Source organism: Delphinapterus leucas, chromosome 10, assembly GCF_059928025.1.
Source record: "Delphinapterus leucas isolate spDelLeu-1000000601 "Yukka" chromosome 10, BTC_Dleu_Yukka2, whole genome shotgun sequence".
In the NCBI taxonomy this organism is placed as follows: Eukaryota; Metazoa; Chordata; class Mammalia; order Artiodactyla; family Monodontidae; genus Delphinapterus; species Delphinapterus leucas.
The window spans coordinates 10,032,595-10,038,501 of NC_143138.1; positions in this window are offsets into that span (position 1 = coordinate 10,032,595).

The window sequence follows — 5,907 nt, forward strand, 5'->3', positions numbered from 1 at the left end:
TATATGGATAACTGAACCACTTTGCTGTACTAACATTGAAACGAACACAGCATTGTAAATCAACTATACTCACTAAAAAATTTAAAAATGAAATATAGTTGAATTACAATATTGTGTTAGTTTCAGGTACACAGCAAAATGATTCCGTTATATACATATATATCTTTTTTTAGATCCTTTTCCATTGTAGGTGATTAAAAGATGTTAAGTATAGTTCCCTGTGCTATACCGTAGGCCCCTGTTGGTTATCTGTTTTATGTATAGTACTGTGCATATGTTAATCCCAAACTCCTAATTTATCCCCCTGTCACTGTGATTAATGACTGCCTCTCCCAGCCCCTTCCAGCCTCTAAGTTCCAGAAGGGCAGGACCTTGATCTGTTTCTGCTCATCACTGGACCCCGATGCCCAGCACAGAGCTGGCACTCAATTATTTGTGAAACGAATGAATGAATTTACATTTGAATGTGGCTAAGAACATTTTTAAGAATCTGTTTTAAGAACCGGTCTTGAGAGGAATGACATAGAAAGAGTGATGATGTAATTCCAAGAACCTGAGAGGGGAAGGGTCCAGGAGACAGAACTCTGACAAAAACATGATCCCCTTCACAATTTTGCCTAGCGCCCAGCCCCCCTCGCACACATCTGCTTATCTGTTTTTGGCTGACCCTCTTGGTAGCCAAGCTGAGACACTGAGAGAGTCTGTAGCGTCTTCTAAACTGCCATGAGAGTCTAAATCATGTCCAAGTTGCTGGCCGTTTTGAGGGTGTTCTATTGTAGTCTAGCTCCTGAAAAGTATGGCTCCAGTTTTAACCTGCGAATTTTCATCACTAACGTGCACCTCTAGGCTTTGAGTTCCTAAGAGCTATCAGTGCTCAGTCCTCAGTGAGGTTCTTAGTCAGCGTTGGGTAGATTGGTGGATGAAAGAAGGAAAACAAAAGTCAGGATTCTTATGACTTGATGATCTTATCCAGGGGTCTCAAACTCAGGGCCAGGAATGATTGGAAAAGAAGAAAGCAGGACAGGTATTATCTGAGCGAGAGTTGGGGACCGGGCTAACTAGAACAAACATACCCTCTCTAAAGGCATTCGGGGGGAAAAAACTGTAACCTCTGAGCAAGGAGAAGAACTTGCAGAGTTAAATGCAACCCACCGGACATCAGTTTGCAATTTCTGACTCGTAGGGTATTATGGTTGTGGTAGACAGAATATCTCCCCCTCCCAAAGACACCCATGACCTAATCCCCAAACTTAGGAGCCTATAACCTTTCATAGCAAAAGAGACTTTGAGGCTGTGGTTAAGAATCTTGAGTTGAACAGATTATCCTGGATTATCTGGGTGGGTCCAGTGTTATCACAAGAACGGTTGCAGTCAGTCTGAGATTGGAAAATACGACGCTGTGGGCTTGGAAGAGGCACAGGGAAGGCAGGGCACTTCCGGAAGCTGAAGAAGGCAAGTGAATAGATTCTTCCCTTCCTCCAGAAGGGGTGCAGCTCTGTTGACTCCTTGGTTTTAGCCCACAGACACGCATTCCAAACTTCCGACCTCCAGAACTGTAACATAATAAATTTGTGTCGTTTTAAATCACTATATCTGTGGTACTTCGTTACAGCAGCAATAGGGAACTAATACACTGGTTAAGAGTGTTGAGACTGTAGAGCCCGGGTGCCTGGGTTTAAGTCTTGGCTCTGCCCTGTGCTAGTTCTGTGACCCGGGGCAAGGTATGCAACTTCCTGTGCCTCCCTTTTCCCCTTTGTGCAATGGAGATGCTGACAGTACTACCTCAAGGGGCTGACCTGAAGATTAAATGAGCTAATATACGTGCAGTTCTCAGAACCACGCCTGTACTTCTTAGGCATTAAATCAGCATTAGCTTATTCAATTACTCCTATTATTTGCAGAGAAAAGAACATAGGGCTGACTGGGTCCAATACCTTGTCCAGGTGGGTTCAGGGCAGAGCCAGGAGTGGAACCCAGGTCCCCTAACTCCTGAGCTGTTTAGCACTTTGTCATTAAGCCACGATATCACTTTCCTACCGAATCTCATTTTCAAAGTCAAAACAACTAGTTATAATACGTGCCCTTCGGGAGGGCTTAGCTACATTTTATATCTGTGATTAGCCTGGATGTTCTCAGACCCTTTTGAGAGAAGTGAAACGTAAATAGAAGGCCTCATTTGAAATCATGTGTGTTTAATGATAAGGCTGCCTAGTTAATAGCAGAATTTTCTCTGGTTAGATTTCAGTCACTCATTGTTTTGTCCCCTTCAAACATGTCGCATAAGAAAAACAAAAACAGAAAAAGGCCAGAATAGAACCAGGCAACGCATCTGGTCGTGGGACCCATGGGCTGCCTAGCACAAGCCAGTGACGGAGCCTTCTGCAGGCACTTCAGGGCATAAGATTCCAAAACACTGCCCCCCCTCCCCCTTCTGAGATGCAAACTCCACCTTGAATCTGGAGGGCTTCTTCAAAACATACGGCCCCCAAACCCAAGCTTCATGTAAAAACATGGGTTTTACTAAATGGTCCCAGAAAGGTGGCTGTGCATCCCTACCAAAGAAACCAGTTTTCTCAGGGAAAATAAATTGAAAGGTGAGGCAGAGCCTCTAAGAAACTCATTCTAAGTGGAGTCAGGAGTTGCATTCCAGACCTATGACACCAGCTTGCCCAGCTTTGTAATCTCAAGTTTCTTCCTACAGTCTGAGAATGCTGTTTTAGAAAGGACAGGAAGACTGCCGAGTCCAAATTTGGAACCTCCAGCATTGTGAATTTCCAGATACCCAGAGGGCCCTTATCAGTGTGGATAAGTAATCCCTTCATGGGATGTTTTGAGAAGAAAATGAAGAATAGACGTGAAAATGTTCTTACAGACTTAAAAGCACTTTGGAGCACCATTTCCAGCAGTTTCCAGGGCGCTGTGGGGTTTGCAGACAGGTATCTGATCAAAACTCCTTTCTCTGGCATTGAGGCCCATTCCCTGTCTACAGCCTAAGTGGTGATGGTCTTGGGGAATCACAGAATCAGCTGTCAGTGAGCACTGGGGGTAAAATAGTTACACTTGGCGACTCCGTGGATTTCTTATCTTCACTCTGGGTCTCCAGAGTCCATGGTGTAAACGTCTTGCCAACAGTACACGCTAGTTGCCACTGTTTGGGGAGGGACTGTAGCCTCTGCTACCAGGACAGCACTCTTTTATACCCCTGAGTCCCATCGGAGGACTCAGGGGCCTCAAACTCCTTCCACAGTTTTCTCGTCTCACACACACCTCATCCCAATGGGGGAAGCAGAATGCTGAGTAATTAACTGCAGGGTTGTTAAATAATTTTCAAGAGCCTCAGAAATACAAACATCTCTGTGATGCTGAGGCCCGTTGTGTGATCATTCCTGGAACTTTATCCGGGCATGTGGTTCTCTTTTTCTTTTTTTTTAATATAAGTTACAGGTCTACAGCATTATAATTCAACAGCTGTATACACTGCAATGTGATCACCACCACAAGTCTAGTTACCATCCATCACCATACAGTGACCCCCTTCACCCATTTCACCACCACCCCAGGTCCCCTTCCCCTCTGGTAACCACTGATCTGATCTCTGTGAGTTTGTTTCTGTTTTATTGTATTTGTTCGTTTCTTTGGGGTCTTTTTAGATTCTAATAGGAGTGAAATCATATGGGATTTGTCTTTCTACGTGTGACTTATTTCACTTAGAATAATACCTTCAAGGTCCATCCATGTTGTTGCAAATGGTGAGATTTCGTTCTTTTTCATGGCTGAGTAATATTCCATTGTGTGTATGTACCACATCTTCTTTATCTATCAATGGACCCTTAGGTTGCTTCCATATCTTAGCTATTGTATATAATGGTGTAGTGAACATGGAAGTGCAGATACCTTTGCAAATGAGGGTTTTTCCTCTTCTTCAGATAAATACCCAGAAGTGGAATAGCTGGGTCCTATGGTAATTCTAGTCTTAATTTTTTGAGGAACCTCCGTACTGTTCTCCATAGTGGCTGCACCAGTTTACATTCCCACCAACAGTGCACGAGGGCTCCCTTTCCTCCACATGCTTGCCAACATTTGTTTTGTGTGGTCTCTTTGATGATGGCCGTTCTGACGTGTGAAGTGCTATCTCATTGTGGTTTTGATTTACATTTCCCTGGTAATTAGTGACGTGGAGCATCTTCTCATGTGCCTGTTGGCCATCTGTGTGTCTTCTTTGGAAAAATGTCTATTCAGATCCTCTGCCAGTTTCTTTTTGTTTTTGTTGTTTAGCCCTTTTTTTTTCTTGTAAAGCAACATATTATGTTTATTTATTTATTTAACATCTTTATTGGAGTGTAATTGCTTTACAATGGTGTGTTAGTTTCTGCTTTATAACAAAGTGAATCAGCTATACATATACATATACCCCCATACCTCCTCCCTCTTGTGTCTTCCACCCTCCCTATCCCACCCCTCTAGGTGGTCACACAGCACCGAGCTGATCTCCCTGTGCTATGTGGCTGCTTCCCACTAGCTATCTGTTTTACATTTGGTAGTGTATATATGTCCATGCCACTCTCTCAGTTCATCCCAGCTTACCCTTCCCCCTCCCCATGTCCTCAAGACCATTCTCTACGTCTGCGTCTTTATTCCTGTCCTGCCCCTAGGTTCTTCATGACCATTTTTTTTTTTTTAAGATTCCATATATATGTGTTAGCATACAGTATTTGTTTTTCTCTTTCTGACTTACTCTGTATGACAGACTCTAGGTCCATCCACCTCACTACAAATAACTCAATTTCATTTCTTTTTATGGCTGAGTAATATTCCATTGTATGTATGTGCCACATCTTTATCCATTCATCTGTCGATGGACACTTAGATCCTCTGCCCATTTCTTTCTTTTTTTTTTTTTTTTTTTTTTTTTTTTGCGGTATGCTGGCCTCTCACCACTGCGGCCTCTCCCATCGCGGAGCACAGACTCCGGACGCGCAGGCTCAGCGGCCATGGCTCACGGGCCCAGCCGCTCCGCGGCACGCGGGATCCTCCCGGACCAGGGCACAAACCCATGTCCCCTGCAACCGGCAGGCGGACTCCCAACCACTGCGCCACCAAGGAAGCCCCTCTGCCCATTTCTTAATCGGGTTGTTTGCTTTTTGTTATTGTTGAGTTGTGTTAGCACTTTATATACTTTGTATTTTAACCCCGTATCAGATACATGGTTTGCAGTTATCTTCTCCCATTCTCTAGGTTGCCTTTTTGTTTTGATGATAATTTCCTTGGCTGTGCAGAAGCTTTTTAGTACGATGTAGTCACACTTGTTTTTGCTCGTTTCCCTTGCCTTTGGAGTCAGATCCGCAAAAGCATCTCTAAGAACGTGTAGTCTCCTCTTCAGTGTCCTTCCCATTCTCTGGCAACTTCTGTCCCTACCTGGTGCCTGCCCACTGTCTGCCCCCGGCCCCTGCTGTTGCATCATAGCAAGTTCACATCCTGGCTATGATGTTTCACTTGTTGTGGCTAAATTACGTGCCGGCACCAAGTGTCATTTCTGTTCCTGTTCATTTGCCACCTTGTGTCTAATAAGGCTCTGGTGGCGATGGGTGGGGACCAAAAGAGCAGCTATTGCTCTCTGCAGACAGACGTGCTCTCTCCCGTCTCCATGGGGCCGTGAGCCTCTTTGTGTTCTGAGTCTGCACAAATATGGCAAGAGGCAAGCTCTAGCCTCGGGGCCGGGGGGAGAAAAGCAGAGGCCATGCTCCAGAAGTTGGGAGGCCACACGAAAGAAAGGGACCTCTGTGAGAAGAGTCCATGCGCCTGGAGGCCCGGAGGAGCAGGGCTGGGGAGGGGCCTATGGAGGGAGGGGGTTCGGCTCCACGTGACATCACGTCGATGCCTTTCCTGGGGTTGAAAACGAGGAACTCA